The sequence below is a fragment of the Protopterus annectens genome, chromosome 2.part2, assembly GCF_019279795.1.
Source record: "Protopterus annectens isolate FY-2018-M chromosome 2.part2, PAN1.0, whole genome shotgun sequence".
In the NCBI taxonomy this organism is placed as follows: domain Eukaryota; kingdom Metazoa; phylum Chordata; order Ceratodontiformes; family Protopteridae; genus Protopterus; species Protopterus annectens.
This window is the reverse complement of record NC_056730.1, coordinates 303,630,124-303,650,203: the sequence shown is the minus strand read 5'-3', so window position 1 is coordinate 303,650,203 and position 20,080 is coordinate 303,630,124. Positions and strand designations below refer to the sequence as shown.

General features: G+C 34.3%; 1 long non-coding RNA gene across 1 annotated transcript in view; it reads right to left on the bottom strand.

The window, feature by feature from the left end:
* Nucleotides 1-20,080, bottom strand: part of LOC122795611 — a 181,905-nt gene that overhangs the window by 6,971 nt on the left and 154,854 nt on the right. Inside the window, exon 2 of the long non-coding RNA XR_006363837.1 lies at nucleotides 2,745-2,963. This is a non-coding gene — a long non-coding RNA (uncharacterized LOC122795611). The remainder of the gene's footprint in view (nucleotides 1-2,744; nucleotides 2,964-20,080) is intronic.

Sequence of the window (20,080 nt, the reverse complement as noted above, 5' to 3'; positions counted from 1 at the left end):
CTACCTGATAGCCTTAGTAATCACTTACCCATGTACACCTACAGGTCATCTACCCTGTCACTAAAAAAAAAAAAAAAACACAACTACAAAACCTTGAGCAATCTATCAAACTTTAATCCACAACTTTTTAGTAACATCTCAACTTCCTTAAATTGGACTTTACTAAAAACTCTACCCTTAGACAATGCAGTAAGCTACTTTAATAAACGTTTTCTGGACACACTTAACATCCTTACTCCAGTGAAGACCAAAAGAACAAAAATTAAACACGCACCCTGGTTAACCAAAACCAAAAAATATACACTAATAACAAGAGACAAAACCTGGAGAGGCTAGCATAATAATAAAATTGATGTAAACTTTCAAAAGTATTGACACCAACATAATCAAATAAAAATTGTATAAATAATGAAAAAAACATTTATTTTCCAGACAATTATCAGAACACAAAAACAATCCAAATAAATTCTGGAGTACCATCTCCTCACTACTTACACATTGTAACAAGCAAAACCCTGCTCCTTCTATCCAGAAAATGTCATCACAAATAGCTGAACCTTTCAACACTCATTTTGTAGACAGTATAGTCTGCCTAGCACCTAATATCTCCAGCATCAATCACTCACCACTTTTTCAACCTCTAGCAGCACAAACTCCCATCTCTCCCTACCTGCCTACAATACCTCCTCAATCAGCTCCCTCTCTTTCCACTTCTCTATTCAACCAGTATCAACTAACTACATTCACAAACTTCTAAACAAGCTAAAACCATGCTGATAACCTTCCCCAGAGTATATAAAACTTGCCACCAATGTCACCACATATCACATTAGCATTTTGATCAACAAATCCATCACAGAATCCTATGTCCCAACCCTCTGGAAAAAATTCTAGAGGAATGCATACACAAACAACTACTGAATCACCTCATAAACCAATAATCTACTTACTCCAACTCAACATGGATTTAGACCCTCTCATAGTACACTAACTGCACTAGTCTCCTTCTCAGAAAAAATAAACAAGGCAAGAGACACTGGCCAATACAGCTCTGCTCTACTTCTTGAGCTCTCAAAAGCCTTTGATACAGTCTATCACCTATCACCTAACCTCCTACAGCAACTGGCCATTCTACAACTCTCTCCATCAGTTCAACAATGGTTCAACAGCTATCTAACAAATAGGCAACAATCTGTAAAATGACAAGGCTGTCTCTCACAATACCTCCCAAAAAATGAGTACCCCAGAGATCTATCCTGGGACCCCTTCTGTTCAATATCCTTACAAACAACCTCCCCTCTGCCTCTTCCCTAGGCTCTCTAATACAATATGCCAAGGATTCTACCATCCTCTCCTCCTCTCACAATTTTGAACAACTCAGGCAAATAACCCAAGATGCTTTCATCCACATAGAAACCTGTCACCACAGTGCCCAACTACTACTCAACCCCAACAAAACAAAACTCCCCTCATTTACATCAAAACCCCCTCCAAAAATTTAAAATATCCTCACCAGACAAAACAGAAATTGAAATTGTTTCACAAGCAAAATTATTACGCATTATTAGAGACAACAAACTTATTTATGAACAACAAATAATGTAATCAAATAACCCACTGCAAACTAGGTATGATCTACCGTCACAAGAAACTGATGAATACAAACCACCAAAGTGACACCTGCTAACATCTACTTTCTCCTGTCATTATTATAAGGTGCACCTATTTTGACAAACCTCCAAATCACACTAAAAAACAAACTAGAATCTTGCTACAATACGATCGCTAAATTTGCAACCTCTGCAATAACCATCACTGTATAGCACTCACACAACTCAACTGGTTCGAATTTCCCTATCATCTCAACTATCTTCAACTAACTTTTGCCCACAAAATAATATTTATACCAAAAAACTACCACAACCTAAAATCCACCCTCCAAAGATATATACCAACCAGGACCCTGCACTCCAAAGATAAACAACTTCTAAGTCTACATAGAGCTAACAAAACAAAGCAGGCCAAAGCCTATACTCCTACTATATAGTCAAACTGTGGAATGCACTACCACTGGAAATTGGAGCCATATCAAACCTTAGCAAATTCAAACACACACTAAAAAACTTCCTTCTCAACAAACGTATTTGCCAATGCACTAGGCCACCCTAACATATTTACTCACCTTTTCACCTGACCCTCTACCCACACCTTCAGCATTAAAGTTTTCCCTTGGTACCTCTTTTTACTTTATAATCCTCACCCCACCCACTTCAATGCTCTTTCCCACCTCTTCTTTCTGTTTTCTCCCCACTACACTCTCTCTTACCACACACACACTACTTTTCATCTAACTTCCACCTAAATTCCTAAGCCTTGGGTTCCCCCTACCCCATACTCCATTTCCACTCACTCCTCTTATTCTTTAAAACTATAGAACTCTAGCTTATTTCAGGCTACATGGTATCCATAATTTTCTTTATTTAGATGACTTAATTACCTTTGCAGAATCTTTGTCAAGATGTCAGAATTCATTCTCTTAGGTGAGATATCTCTTGCACAAGCTGAGATTCAAGAGAACTTTCAAAAGTATTTTTTTTACTCAAAGAAACTTTATTAATTAATTTTTTAAACATAAGTAATACATATTAAGATATTATAATAAAATAATGATAACATTAAAGAAACCATGAAGAGGTCTGATATCAAAGATGATAATAATAAAATTCCAAAAAAAGAAAACTTACCTTTTTCAACTGAGACAAAATTTAGCTGACAGATGTCAACAAGAAATAACACTTTCTTCCAAGGATTGATGATAAATGGTTTAGGATAAATCCTGTGTTCTTTAACTTTGGTTTCTTTATGAGCGGTTTCCTTTAAGAAAGGCAAGAAGTCTTCAAAAGAGGTATAGCAGTAGATTTCCATTTTCTAGCAATGCCTTTCCTTGCAACTGAAAGACTAGTCTGTAACAAGAAAAGATATTATTTTTTCAAGGCGTGACCTTCATTTACATTAAAAATATTAGAGATTTAGACAATAAAAATGTTGCAAAAATACAGTTTTTAAAAACTCATCTAAATCACACAAAACTGACTTAAAGACGGACAGGTGTAAAAGATACGTAACCAATCACCATTACATTCACACATACATCTCCAATACTAATTGTTCTTGTTTCTATCAAATTTAGCTAATTTGTTTGGAGTTAAAAATGCTCTGTAGAAATTTCCATGTAAATATTTGCCAGTATTGTGATCAGGTTGTAAATTTAACAGAAGATAAAATTTTAGGTTTGTTTTTAGAAGTTAAAGAGGAGATGGGTTCCGTAGTAAAATGATTTCAAAATGTATCATTTAGGTTTTCCTTAGATTTTATATAAAATATATAATTTAAATTAAGTTTTCAATTTTTGTTTTGTTGCAAATAATTTCATATAAAATCACATTAGTTTAGGAATTTCTTTAAAGAGTGAATGAGTGAGAGTCAAACAAGGTCCATTAGATCAAGTTTTCACACTTTGTAGTAACAACCAATCTTGAGAATTTAAGTCAAATTCCATGATAAGTTGATGCGTTTTCTTTAACTTTAAGTTCTTTAAGACATTGTTGCCAACAAACAAAGTTTTTGGACTACCAAGTAATAAATGTTTTCTTATGTATTTTATCAAAATAATTCCTGGTGATTCTAAATGGAATTAAAGTTTCAAACCAGATTTTAACATCAACATTAGAAATACTTTTTAAAAGCTTTAGATATAGCAGTTATATAGCTAGAATCAGTGGGAGGAGAAATATTATATTGTATATAATAATAGAGATAATGCCAGAAAATATATTCTAGTTAATTGAAAAGTCATTACCTGAAGGATTATCATTTTAAGGGGAGTTAAATGTAAAGACTTTTAATTTGAGTTATAACTTGAATCTACCCAGTTTAGAATTATCTTAAATATTGAGGCTGGAAAATTAATTCCTCCCTGATCCCATGGTCTGATATGATGAAGAAGAGCTATTCTATTTTTATTTGGGAACCCCAGAAATTTTAATAGTAGTTTAATTCATTGATAAAATGTTTTTCTGGAAATAGAGACAAGGCTTGAGTCGTACATATTATTTTGGTAAAAGAATCAATGTTATTAACTGAAGTCTATATTTAAAAGAAATAAAAAGTTTGTTCCATTGAACAATAAGAGTTTCTATTATTTTTATAATATTATTACAATTAGTGGCTATTTTTATTCTACAGAGTTTCGTAGAGTGATACTTAAGTGTTCAGGTGATGAGGTTTGTTTCCCAATAATTAGATTTTTATGTACTTTAACCTTTTTGATTTTAATATTATAAATGTAGACTTTGCTTAATTTAAATGCAGACCAGAAATGGACTGGAATAAATTTATTGTGAATTCTAATTCTGAAAGAGATGATCTTGAATTGGGAAGTATTAGCAACATATTGTTTTCAAACATCATAATTTTGAATAGATATATCAAGACCAGTAATGTTTGAATTTGTTCATATTACAACAGCAAAATCTTCAATAGCAAGGGCAAATAAGATTGGAGATAGTAGACAACCTTGTTTAGTGTCTTTAGTTATAGGAATAAATTGTGAAGTAAAGGGACCTATTTCAACATAAGCTAAGTTATTGTTATAAACATTCTTTAAGACAGAAATAAAATATACAGGAAATTAAATAATTTAGGACATTAAATAAGTAATTCCAATTTAAAGAATCAAATGCCTTTTCAAGGTCTAAATGGATTATTAGCATTTCTTCATTCTTTCTATTCAGAAAATCAATAAGATTTAATATACATCTGATATTACTCTATAAGTCTGCCTTTTGTGTATATAGCTATTTGATGACAGTTAATTATTTGTGCAAGGATTTCTTTCATTCTATCAGTTATAATAGATATGAAAATCTTGTAATCATTTTTAGAAGAGAAAAAGATCCATAACAAGAACAAAATTGTAGATTTTTGTTCTCTTTTAATCCAGAGGTAATTACTGAGTATTTCTAAGAAGGAGGCATTATTCCTTGAGATTGAATTTCAATTAAAGTTTTATGGGAAAATGATGTGACAGAAGGAGGAACGAGTTTAAATATTTCTATTATTCCATCCATATATGGAGAGTTATTGTTTTTTTTATTTTTTTTATTTTATCTATAATCTCTTTATAAGAAATACATTTTTGTAGATCAAATTTTAATTCTGTTGGCATTTTCTTTATATTAAGAGATTCAAGATTTAAGGCTGAAGTGTTAACATCAGCACTAGGGACTTTATTAAGAAGAATACACTGAAATCTAAAAGCATCAAGAATATCACTAATATCAGAGATGTTTTTCTTACATCCCTTATGCCAAATCTCTAAAATATTGTTAATTTTAGATTGCAATTTAACACTTGTAGATAAATTGTGCATGTGTTGAAAGATAAAGAATGGGAATTAATTTTTCCATTGCAAATTTAATTTGTGAGAGAGAATGTTAAGATGTTGCTTATTTAGTGTGCCTATACTGTTTATATTAGAAATATTGTTTTTAGAAAATTTAGACTTAGCCAGCAGAAGTTGAGCTTGTATATTTTGTAGTTCAGAATCCCATTCCTTAATTTTATTCTTATACCTAGATAGGATTTTAACATAAACAAAAGCTTTTAATGAGTTTTAAATCAGGATTATGTTAACATCAAAAGAAATATTTGCATCCAAAAAGAAATTCAGTTCAGATATTATCCATGGCTTAAACTCCTTCCGTTTGGCTATATGTATGCCAGTATTATGGTTGAAAAGGATAATCTTTTAAAATTGGCTTGAATCTTAAAAAGAGGAGAATCTTGATCAGATATAGGACAAAACTGATATTAAAATTTGAAATCTTAGAAGTTAAGTCATAAAAAACAGGGCTTTATCTATTCTGATTTGATTACCGTATTTGTAATCTTGGTGAGAGAGGAATAACGATTTAGGGTCTTTCATATTAAAAGTGTCTTGTAGATTAAGAGAATAAGTCAATTTTTTAAAAAGTTTTTACCATGGAAATCAGTCTTAATATTCTTTTATTGGTGGTACTGGAATCTTCCAGTATACAATTAAAATCCCCCCATTATTACATTACCTTTAGGATTACTAAGAATTAAGTCTAAATGTTTCATGCCAATTGATTGTCCCATACCAGGAAACCAATACAGATTAACTAAAGTCCAGAATATCTTGTCAAACTTTAAGACAATAAGGGTAAAATGGTCATCTTGAGCTTAGTATTTGTAAATAATTTGAGGGATGTCTATGGTTTTCTTCCAAGTATCATAACTCCTCTTCTCTTAGTTTTAAAAGAAGACTGTGCAACAATTATAAAATTACCAGGATTTCAAATACCTATTTCCTTTAGTTTAAAATGAGTTTCTTGAAGGAAAAGTACTTGAGCTATATTATTATTTAGATATCTTATCAAATCTCATCTTTTTCCTTGGATTATTTAAACCATTTATGTTTAAAGATAACAATGCTAAATCCATCAGTAATCAAATGATGGTTTAAAGTTTTCATATTTATTTCTACTTTCTACCTGTCTCCACCATAAAATAAGGTGGGAAAAACATAAACGATAAGTCATAATGAGTAACATAAAGATCCATAACTTTTAGAAGTAAAACATCTAATAGTCCAGGCCTAATAATAAAATAATAATAATAAAGAAATTATAGTTAAATTGTAAGCAAAATATTCTAAATTCAAACATGAAATTATCAGAATTCCTAGTCCAATATATAAACAAAAGATCTATTAGACTAACCAACATTGCAGTAATCAAACTGTAAGCTAAAAGCTGGTTAAGACTAAAGTCCAAAACCAAAAATCAAAACCAAAGGAAATCAAGCTGCTTTAATAAAAATCCAAGGACAATTCCACAATAAATAATTCCAGTAAGAGCTTTCATCTGTAATAAGACTTCTTCAGACTGGAAGTTAACATTCAAAAACACACACTCAATACTTTAAAAATCACATGACCACATACTTAGTGTTTTAACCCTTTACGTTTAAGCTACATAACAAAATCTTCTCTATTGTTCATACCAGGGGGTAGCAAGCATTCAGTTTAACCTGCCAACTATATTCCAGCCACCCCAAGTCATCTTCTGGATTAAATGAATTTTCTACATTTTGTAGACTGTCCACTACAAGGAATTTAAAGTTAACTTCACATGAACCATGTTTATAATACTTCCTCAGGGCATTCCTTTCATCCCCAATAGAAACTGCAACTGTATGTTTGTATATTCTTTTGTACAACTGTCTTGTAGTTCTTCCTACATAAAAAGCTTTACATTCTAAGCAAAAATTGACATGAATTACATATTTAGATTTGCAAGAAAAAAACCCATTGACAGTTATTTAACATTATTCAAAGAGCATTCTGTTTTTTTCCATGAAAGAATAGTTACACATATTACAGTTGTAACACTTAACCATTCCACTTCTGTCTGACCTGACTTTTGGTATAGTCAACTTACTTTGAAAGAAGTTTTTGAAACGTTTCCCTCTTTTTTTGGGTAAAGACAGGATTATGCCCTATAGTTTCTAGTAACTCAGTTTGTCTGCCAAACATTTTCCACATATTTGTTATTATTTCTTTTATTCTCAGAGTCTAAACTATTCACAATAGGCATTCTTACTTTGCTTTTATTTTTATTTACTCTACCTTCTTTTCTGTTTCTTGTACCTCTCTGAGTTGTAACTTAAGTTCTAATAACTATGACTAATGTTTTTGGATAACCTCTTTGATAAAGTTTTTCATAATTTTCACATAAATTGTCACTTTCTATACCAAAATCTTCTTCCCTTTCTGTCAGGTTACTGATCCTTAACAACTGTTCTTTTACTATATTTTTTTTGGTCTTTTTGGGGTGCATGCTACTATAATGTAAGTACGTATTAATTTGAACTTCTTTTTAAAAAGAAATTGTTCCTAATTTGCTCTTATCCTTAAAGACAGTTACATCCAAGAAATGTATTGTTGTCACATCAAATTGGCACTTAAATTCCAAACCCAACATTACCAAACCAGACTACAATCTAAAGAAATAACAATATAGAACCTATTTCATTGAGCCCTGCAGAGAATAAATTATCTAATGGAGACTATATTGACATTAATTAAGAAAAGATATGAAGACACCATAAAACACGCACTCAGGTCACTCCACAACAAGTACAAGTATGACTCTGTCATTGTCCATGTGGGTGTGAATGACCTGAGATGCACCTCCCTGGAATACATGAAAACAGACACGGTGGAGCTCATAGATTATGTGACCCAAGCAGGTATGACTCTAGCCCTGAGAAGCATCCTGCCATTGCCCAGAATGATACCACATTACAAACAGAAAATGACTGACTTCAACAATTAGCTAAGTTTCTGGTGTCATTCTAAGGGATCCAGTATCTGTCTGTTTGGGATGACAAGATTGACAGACCTCAATACTTTGCCAGAGATGATCTGCATGTGTCACCCCTGGTTTTCTGGGTAATACCTAAGGTTCTTGCCACCCCTTATACTGCCTTTTTAGGTGGTGTTCCAAAGACCAAATTACCACCATAACAACTATAAATAAATGCAGCCGGAGGTTCATGCTGCTCAATGCTAGAAGTCTAAATCTCAAGATGCACTCACTTGAAGCACTCCTTAAAATGGAGAACATTGCCATTTGTGCTGTAATAGAGACCTGGCTTAAAGCAGCAGAAATTACCCCTGCATGACCAGGCTATAACTCATTCCACACCTTTTGTCCCCAGAACATGGGCCAAAGCTCAAAAGGCCATGGTATCTCCATATTCATAAAGAATATGCACACCTCCAGACTAGTAGCCCAGCATAATACATCTGAGATACTCCAGGTACAACTAACATTGGGTAAGATGGTGATTCAGGTCATAGCCTGCTATAGGTCCCCAACCATGTCCCAAGACCCTCACTCCACATTTGTAAGCACCCTGGAAACTATTAAGATCTAACCCAACACTCTCAAATTAGGTGATTTCAACTACCCCTCCATCAGCTGGGAAAACTACTCAAGCACCAATGCACTGGCCCAACGTTTCCTAGAATTCATCAATTCCAGTGCACTGGACCAGCTCATTCTTACCCCCACTAGAGGAAGCAACATCCTTGACCTGGTTATTACTAACATGGGTAACCATTGCTCTATACCAATAGTCAATTCCTCCCCGGTTAGATCCAGCCACAAACAAATCACCATGGAAATCCACATCTCACCCATACCCACCGCAAAGTTATCCACCATGAAAAACTTCTCCAAAGCTGACTTTGGACTCCTAAAAACAGAGATGGCAAACTTCATGGCATCCATGCCAATGGAAAATAGATGCATGACTGCCGAGTCATACACCAATGCACTGTATGAACATGTATATAAATGCATGGAACTAGCCATAACCAACAGAACCAAGATGCTCTCCTCCAAAAAAAAAAAAGGAAGCCAGTCTGCTGGTCCCCTGCAAATAATAAACTCTACAACAGAAGGAAGAAACTGTTGCAGAAAAAGATGAAGTCCCAAGACTGGAAAAATTCCCTTATTAGCCTCAACAAAAAGTTGAGATCCCTCATCATATCCTCCAAAGCCATCTATGAAGGCAGAATTGTGGCAAACACTAAAAACAACCATAACGCCTTCTATAGTTATATCAAGAATCTCCATGGCAATACCCAGATTTGTGACCGCACAAAGGTACCCCCTATATTGAGCCAACAGATATTGCCAACATATTGGCTGACAGATTCAGTGCCAACATTACCCCCCAAAGGACCAATCTCAATACTGGAAGAATGCCAGGCACCCAGCATTACTGCAGCACAGGTTAAAGCTGCATTGTCTAAGGCTAATAATACAGCTTCCATGGGACCCGACTATATCCCTGGCTGTGTTCTACATGATTTACAAAGTGAACTGGCACCACAGCTGTGCGCTTTGTTCACTCACAGCCTCATCTCAGGCTTTGTCCCTAATGAATGTTGCAATCCTACAGTCATCCCTTTCCTTAAAGGAGGAGCGACTACAGACCCTGGAAATTATCTCCCCATTAGCCTGATGAGTCTGATATGTAAGGCTATGGAGCGCATCATCCTGGATCTAATTAACAAGGATATAGGGAATCTCCAAACTACAGATCCTACAGTATTTAGTTTTGTAAAAGGTAGAGCATGCCTGCTCAACCTGGTTGACTTCTTTGTGTCAGTCACCAGAGTAGTGGATGAAGGTAAGGCAGTTCATACAGCCTACCTCGATATGGCCAAGGCCTTTGATATCATTCGTCACTCAGGAATTCTTGATAAACTCAGCAAACTAGGCATCAACCCCTATATCATTAGATGGGTTGCAAACTGGCTCACAGATAGAACTCACAGTGTGAAAGTAGCAGACTCCAAGTCAGACTGCCAACCAGACTGCCAACCAGTCATGAGTTGAGTCCTACAGCGATAGGTCCTGCAGCCTGTCTTGTTTCGAATCTACTTCTCAGACATCCAGGCCAATATGGTGGGACTCTGGCTGACCAAATTTGCAGATGACTGCAAGCCTGGAGCTATTATTAACTTCCCAAGTGATGCAGACATCCTACAGAAAGGTCTCACTGAGACCAGTGACTGGTGTTGAAACCATGGCCTTAAGCTTAATAATAAAAAATGCGTTGTCTTCCCCTTTGGGAAAAACTCAGTTCCCACTAATTACCACATCGATGGGACTCCAATGAATACTGAAGGTGTTATAAGAGATCTGGGGACACAGGTTGACAGCAACACCTGCAACAGCTGGCAAGGCCACAAATGTATCTCATGAAGAGGATCCTAAGCCTTAAACACATGTCCCACATGGACAGACTCAAAAAAACTCCAGCTATTCTCTGTCTCAGGTTGTCAACTAAGAGGTAATCCGTGCTTGACTTACAAATCCATGTCTGACCCAGCTCTGTCAGAAATGCTACATCTAAAGAAATCCCAATTCCTCCACACCACACGCTACAGAGACCTCAACCTCATTACCACAATCAACAGAACATGCTGGAGGGACAGGTTCATAACCCAGAGACTACCCATGCTCTGGAATAGACTTCCCATACATGTCAAGCAGAGCACCTCAATAGCCCTCTTCAACAGAAATCTTGATGAGTGAATGGGAAATAAAAGTTCACCCCGGGGATCACTCCAGTGGCTCCATTTGATAGAGGCACTGGGAACTAATGATGGCCAGCACAAATCCAGGGCACTTCTATGGGCTAGGCTTGTAAAGGCCCCAGGGCCATTAGCCTAGTACACACCTATGAACCTATGAAAATGTACTGGTAAACTAAGACAAGATGGATAAATACAAAGTAAAATCTGAATAGGAAATAAAATATATAACAAATATATAACAACATAAAAAGAACAAAAAGTTTCATTTCAGATCACAGCTGAAGAATGTTTGCACATTACTAACATTTGATTATAGATGAGCTAGTTTTTCTCAGCTTGGCATTATTAATAAATAATTTAAACCCATTGTTGAAAAATGCATTGAACATTGTTAGTAAAATAACAGAGGAATAACACAAAAACTGTTATTTTCTCTTCCCTCTCTCCAACTCTTTCTTCCCAGCTGCGAAATGTAATCAGCTGTATCTTTAGGATATAATATATATAAATAACAAAAGAAAAGATGGATACATATTTTGATATTATACTTCAAATCATGTATTTAGATGCCTTTAAAATAAAAAAAAAGATTTTCTTTTCTTTTAGAAAGACAACCTAGTATTAGCATAAAGAGACAAGACTTCATAATGCAACCAGATGCTCATGTTATAAATGTACATAAAATTCTAAATCTCAAGAAATAAGTGAATCAAAAGCAAGTATCAGAAAAGGCCCATTGCAGCCATGCTCTGTATATGGATAGAGGAAAAAACATGTAAACTCATATTAAGAGTTGCAGTGTCTACATCTGGATCAATTTCTTCTTACTTCCTCTATTGTAGTAGATTGACAGTTTTACTATTCTAGAAGGACCTTTGCTTCCTCTGCATATGTAAATCTACAAAATCTATCATGAACTATAAATTGTAGTTTGACAATAAATTTTACTAGTTCCAGATCCAGATTTTATATTCGTTCAGCTTGTTGACATTCCCCCTTTCCCAATAACGACCATCTGATAAAGAAAAGAACAACAGAAAAATATACAAACAATACAGTATTATCCTCAGCAAGTGAAGCTTATTCTTATCAGTTTTCATATGATAAGATAGTTTAACTTAAGAAGAGAATCTTCAATATTTCTCAGTTAATAGTTGTCACAAAACGCCTTCTTTCATTACATATTTAAAACAATGGAGTGAAACCTATAATAAACTATTGTATAAAAATCATATGACATGAATAAAACTGCTATGTTCCAGAGCTGATTTTGCCCTGGAATTATCCTAGTAATGTTTAGACTGAGTTTGTAGCTGCAGGGAATAAAGTATCCCACCTAATAGCTATGAAGAATGCTTGTCTTTCCTCTGAACATGCACATGCAAACCTAGGACCATAGATTAATATGCACAAATAAACGGTTCCGACAAAGAATTTCTTTCCATGAGTAAAGTTATGTGTAAATTTTCTGATACACTGGAATACTGGATAGTAATATAATTCTACAACAACAGTAAAATGATTAATAATCTCTAGAAAAAAATGAGGTAGGGATTAGGAAATAAACATCAACCATTGCATAAAAAAGCTTTACATATAGTAATAGAGAAACACTAGAACAGTGGAGCCGAGTGAATACTAGAGACCAATTAATTATTCATGTAGGCAAGCAAATACTAATTCAGTTAAACAAAATATACATGTCTTCTTACAATCTGACCAGTAAGACAGACATCATTGAAGTTAACCATGCCAGATGTTTTAGAAGAATACATTTATGAAATAGGTGTTACCTGGTCATTACTGTAGTAGACAAAGGAAGCACTCCACGGCTGGCACAACACGAACAATTTATTGATTAAATGAACAAACTGGTTAGCGCTTTCACGTTCAGATAAAACGTTTCTTCAGACCTCAAAAAGTACATTCCCATCATGCATTTATATATAATATGGAATACTCATTATCCTATTAAACATAGTGATAATTGCTTTTAAAGTGCAAACAGTGCTTAAAGAAACATATTTCATTTAAATATAAATAATGTTTAAAAATATATAATATAAATTCTGAAATATATGATTTAAGACAACTTTCTAAAACTATAAAATCTGTGTAGCAATAAAAGTTAAAATCATTTATCTACGAAATCTTGAGATAAAACATATATCAAAATTAATAGTTCAAAGACATACATTAGAATGAATAATATATGAATATATGTATATGATATGATTGCATGAGAATTTATTAGAAATATGTGCAGGCTTGAGTATGTGCTTGTATAGAGGGACCTGTTTATTCTCTGTTAGGATATTCTTTGATTGAAGTACACAAAATAGATTATATAAATATGTGTGTATATATACATATGCACGTGTTGTATCATCTTGACAAAGAATGGAAATATGTGTATAAGATATCTAGTCTGAAGGGAAATCCGCTAGAATTGATCTCAGCATGGACCATCAAAAGATGGTAGTCCTTGATCAATGTGACGTGTATGTTAGCGGATTAAAAAGTTCAAATTCATGCAAGAAACATATTGAATCAATGTTTGTATGGCCTGGCCATAAGGAATGGTTTTAATGAAACTTTTTCATTCAAACCATGTCCTTTATGGGCCTGGAGTCTAATGATCCATTTGTTTTCTTTTTCTTCAGTATAATTTTTGATGTTGCCTAATCTATCAGTTCTCATGATCAATTCCAATACCATGAACTTAAATCTATGTTTTGTCCCTTCCATAATAACATGTTTTGCTAATACATTGTTCTCATTTTCTTTGTTGATAGCGTAGATGTGTTCTCTAACCCTTTCTCTTAGGGTTCTATTTGTTTTCCCTATATAGAAGGAGGAACAACATTGGCATTGTGCTATATATATAAGGTCCCTAGTTCTGCAGTCTGCATATTTATCAAAAACAATTCTCTTTCCATTATCTGGATGTATAAATTCATTGCCATTTAACATATAACTGCATTGATTGCAGTTCCTGCAGGCAAAGGTCCCTTTTCTTGTTGACTGTAAAACATTATCACTATTATAATCATTGTGTTCATAACAGAGTAGCCTTTTCAGGGATTTCATATTTTTATAAGTAATATTGGGCCTATCACCCGCTATTTCTTTTATCCTGTCATCTATCATGAGTAACTGCCAATTCTTATTTATTATTTCTCTTATTTGGTTATTTTAATTGGTGTATGGTATAATTAATCGAGTTTGTGTGTTTTATACAGTTTCATTCGAATTTCCTTTATCTCTATTGCCATGTCTGTGAAGATATGGTTTCCCTTTTCCTTTCCTAGATTGGTCACATTCCATAATGACCTTTTCAACATTGGCCTTATCATAGCCTCTCATTACAAAATTCTTCTTCAATGTTTCTTGTTGTTCTTTATTTCTTGTTTCATCTGTCACCAGCCTGGAGACCCGTAGTGATTGATTTTTAACTATGTTAGGGAAGATGTGTCTGGGGTGCATGCTCTCCTGATGTAGTAAATTATTTCTCCAACATTCCTTTCTATAGAGATCTGTATCAATTCTCACTCCAGTCTTTGTGATTCGTACATCCAGAAAATCAATGTTCTCAATGGAGAAAGTATTTTCAAATTTCAGAAAATCCGTTGTTCCATTGATGTAGATGACAAACTCATTTAACATCTCTATTGTATTGTCCCAAACGAGAAAAATATCATCCACAAAACGCTTGTAAAATTTTATATTCTCTGAGTATGGATTGTTGTTTCGTACATAGGTCTCCTCCCAGTATGCCATCACCAAGTTAGCATAAGAGTTGGCTACTGGTGTCCCCATTGCTGTTCCCTTTTTCTGTAAATAATATTTCCCATTGTATTTGAATACATTATTCTCTAGGATTATTTCTAGTATCATCATGTATCTTATTACTAGATTGCTTGGAATGTCCTTTTGAATAAGTAATAGTCTAACATAGTCAATCCCTATACTATTTGGAATGCATGTAAAAAGGGACGTAACATCTAGTGTTACCAGAATATCCTTCTCAATGTTGGTATTGCTATCAATATAATCTGCATATTCATATAAACATTCCTCAGTATCCTTTAGCACAGATTTAGTCTCATTCAACATGGGTTTTAACTGTTTCTCCAAATATATCGAGAGGGGCTCTGTTGCCCATCCCCTTCCTGAGACAATGGGTCTCATGGGAGGATCATATAAATTTTTATGTACTTTAGGTAGCCCTCTGTATGTAGGTATAAGTGGTTCTTTAACCAAAAAGTACATATATAGGTCATTATCAATTATACCACAGAGTAACATATCATACAACATCTCTTGTATATTTCTTATCACTTTGTTCAGAGATGCACCATTTAAGATTTCATAGGTATCAGTGTCATCTAACAGTTCATTCATTTTTATGACATATATATCTTTATCCATTATCACCACTGAGCCACCCTTGTCTGCTTGTCTAATAACAATGTCATTGTTCAATTGTAACCTTTTCATTGCTTCATTCTCATCTTTACTTAAATTGTAATATTCTAATCTTTCATTTTTAGCATAATTATTAATTAAATCATTCTCACATGATTTTTCAAAGGCTTCTATGATATGATTTGATGGTGGTATAAATGTAGATGGCTTCTTAAAGGTATTATTACGTGAATACACATTATTATCATCATTGCCTAAGAACAACTTAAGATTCAAGTTCCTGGTAAACATTTTCATTTCTAATATAATATCAGTGACATCAGCATGTTTGGATGGAATAAAGGATAAACCTTTATTCAGCAAAGAGCTCTCAGTTTCACTTAAAACATACCTCGAGATATTAATAGTCAGTCCTTCTGTATTGGGCGAAGTACCTTCTTCTGAAATTCGTATATTTCTTCCGAACCTTTCCGTTTCTTCATATTCATTGTTTTTGGCCAAACTCTCCACTCGGTGTGTTTTATCGGATATGGAAAAGAATGATCCCCCTCTAATTCAAATAAGGTGTCTTCCTGTAAAGATATACATCCATTCGTAGTCGCTTTGTTTTTGTTAATTCCATTGGTCACATCACATTGAATCTCGTTTGTCATTGAGCCTGCCCCTTGGCAGTGATCAGCTATCGTAGGTAGATTTTCTTTGTATTTTTCATTTAAACGCTCCCTCCGGTCAGTGTTCACCTCCCCTTCAGTCGCGTGAATGATGGCCGTCTCCTGCCTTAATCCGGAACCCATCCATTCCTTGTTGATAGTTGCGTGATTTTGTGATGTCAAAACGTCAGGATCTGTAGTTGTAGCCTTCATCAAAGCTTCCTGGTTGGATGTGACATGCGCAGTGCTTCGCGTAGCGACCTCCGCATATGAATCACAAATTGGCATTTCTTTCTTGTTGTTGGAATAAATTTCTTTGTTGGTATTACCAGTGTTATTAATGTCTTGTTTCACAAAGTCCCTCGGCCAAGAAAAGACCTGCCCCTTGGTAAAATCATTATAGTCTCTTTCCAACTTCTTCTTTTTGTCTTGTAACAGTTTATTGTCTAGCAAGGATAAAGTTGTGGTTAGATCATTATGAAAAACTACCATGTCTTCATGTTTCAAAATATTCTTGAGCTTGGTTTCTAATGTCTGTATGTCTTTTTTTAGACTGTACTCTATTAATTGATATTGTTCAATCAGTAATTTTATGTATCCATAGCTTGTTTCAATATTTAATCTCTGCCATTTAATCAGGAGTTCCGGGTATGTATTGCCGAAGGTCGGCATTTTCAAAACCCGCAACCCCCTTGGTATTACCTTAAAGCAGAGGCATGCTTCCATGTGCTGCCTCTGCCATTGTGTATTCTTTAACTTATGAAAGTTATTTTCCAATTTCCTAGTGAGTTGAAGTATTTCCATGTTTCGCAGGACATTACTCCGTTTCACTCCTTCCGCTGTGAGATCATTTTTAGTTAATTTGAGCAATGGATTGTTGTCAAAAGTCAACATCTTACTGAAAATAGAAGGAGTAGTCTCCGTATTGTCAAATATTTCAATTGTATTTTCCATAGTGCCGGTTGCCATGTCCCGATGCCACAGGAATAACGCAATATCAGAAAAAAACAAGTGGTATCAAGTAAGGTGCTTCCCAAGAGAAAAAGCGAAAATACTGTAGTAGACAAAGGAAGCACTCCACGGCTGGCACAACACGAACAATTTATTGATTAAACAAACAAACTGGTTAGCGCTTTCACGTTCAGATAAAACGTTTCCTCAGACCTCAAAAAGCACATTCCCATCATGCATTTATATATAATATGGAATACTCATTATCCTATTAAACATAGTGATGATTGCTTTTAAAGTGCAGACAGTGCTTAAAGAAATATATTTCATTTAAATATAAGTGATGTTTAAAAACATGTAATGTAAATTCTGAAACATGTAATTTAAGACAACATTCTAAAACTATAAAACCTGTGTAACTATAAAAAGCTAAAATCATTCATCTAAAAGATCTTAAAATGAAACATATATCAAAATTCATAGTTCAAAGACATACATTAGAATAAATAATATATAAATATGTGTATATGATGTAATTGCATGAGAATTTATTAAAAAATGTGTGTAGGCTTGAGTATGTGCTTGTATAGAGAGACCTGTTTGTTCTCTGTTAGGATATTCTTTGATTGAAGTACACAAAATAGATTATATAAATATGTGTGTATATATATATATGCACATATTGTATCATCTTGACAAAGAATGGAAATATGTGTATAAGATATCTAGTCTGAAGGGAAATCCACTAGAATTGATCTCAGCATGGACCATCAAAAGATGGTAGTCCTTGATCAATGTGACGTGTATGTTAGCAGATTAAAAAGTTCAAATTCATGCAAGAAACATATTGAATCAATGTTTGTATGGCCTGGCCATAAGGAATGGTTTTAATGAAACTTTTTCATTCAAACCATGTATTTTACGGGCCTGGAGTCTAATGATCCATTTGTTTTCTTTTTCTTCAGTATAATTTTTGATGTTGCCTAATCTATCAGTTCTCATGATCAATTCCAATACCATGAACTTAAATCTATGTTTTGTCCCTTCCATAATAACATGTTTTGCTAATGCATTGTTCTCATTTTCTTTGTTGATAGCGTAGATGTGTTCTCTAACCCTTTCTCTTAGGGTTCTATTTGTTTTCCCTATATAAAAGGAGGAACAACATTGGCATTGTGCTATATATACAAGGTCCCTAGTTCTGCAGTCTGCATATTTATCAAAAACAATTTTCTTTCCATTATCTGGATGTATGAATTCATTGCCATTTAGCATATAACTGCATTGAATTAGCATATAACTTCATTGAATTATCCTAGTAATGTTTACACTGAGTTTGTAGCTGCAGGGAATAAAGTATCCCATCTGATAGCTATGAAGAATGCTTGTCTTTCCTCTGAACATGTACATGCAAACCTAGGACCATAGATTAATATGCACAAATAAACGGTTCCGACAAAGAATTTCTTTCCATGAGTAAAGTTATGTGTAAATTTTCTGATACACTGGAATACTGGATAGTAATATAATTCTACAACAACAGTAAAATGATTAATAATCTCCAGAAAAAAATGAGGCAGGGATTAGGAAATAAACATCAACCATTGCATAAAATAGCTTTACATATAGTAATAGAGAAACACTAGAACAGTGGAACCGAGTGAATACTAGAGACCAATTAATTATTCATGTAGGCAAGCAAATACTAATTCAGTTAAACAAAATATACATGTCTTCTTACAATCTGACCAGTAAGACAGACATCATTGAAGTTAACCATGCCAGATGTTTTAGAAGAATACATTTATGAAATAGGTGTTACCTCGTCATTAATGAAGTGAAATCTTGCTAAATCCGAAGCATAACTGAATACTTTTTACAATGTTATTATTCATTTCATATGTTAAAACCACTTAAATAAACAGAAGGTGTCTCAGTTAGTGTTAATTTGTATAACATCAAAACGTGTGTGAGACTGTGAGATCCAAAAAAAGTGACTAAGTTGTAAACAATGGGACAATGGTAAAAGGCAGTTAGAACTTATAAAATCATCTCTCTCTCCTCCCTCCTCTTTCTATTACAACCTTTATTTAGAGTAGTTGAATGTAACCATACACAAATACAGTGTCTTTTGGCTTTTCCCGGTTAGGGTCGCCACAGCGGAACTCCGGTCCGCTAATGATTGGCAGTTGATTTTTACGTACCGGCTTGTCAGGCCTGATGCACAACCTTCAACGAAAGTGCGCCCATTCACGCATGTCTCCATGCAGAAGATGCTCTAGCTGAGAATCGAACCGGACAGCATCTTACTGTGAGGCGACAACGCTACCGCAGCACCACCACCGCGGGACTAACCATACACAAATAAAGAAAAAAAATGTAAAAAAAGCTAGGACTATTTTGCCACAAGGGGAAGAGCTACTACAGAATCACAAATGGCTTTCTGTGAGTGGTGTTGAGAAAATAAGAGCTACATGCAACCCGCAGCAATGTAAGAGCTAAAAACCCACAGTACAAGCTTGAGAATCACTCCGAGGTGAGTGAAAATGGAATTCAGAGGGAAAACGGGTCCACTTTGTAATTTTGAAATTCCACAATCCTGACGTTCTAAATACCGATGCTCAGAACTTTGAGATTGTGGAATCTAGAAACCTGTCAATGGAGATCACCGTACAGTGCAGAATGGGAACATTACCATTCTCTTCACTGTAGTACAATCTTGGAGGTGGTATATTTAAGTTGCAGGGGGTGTCGGGGATGCAGGGGTCTTGCCCCCATGCAAAAATGTGTTTCTTGATGTATTTTTGTTTTAGTTTTTTTTTTTATTTCAAGATTCCACAATCTCGAAGTT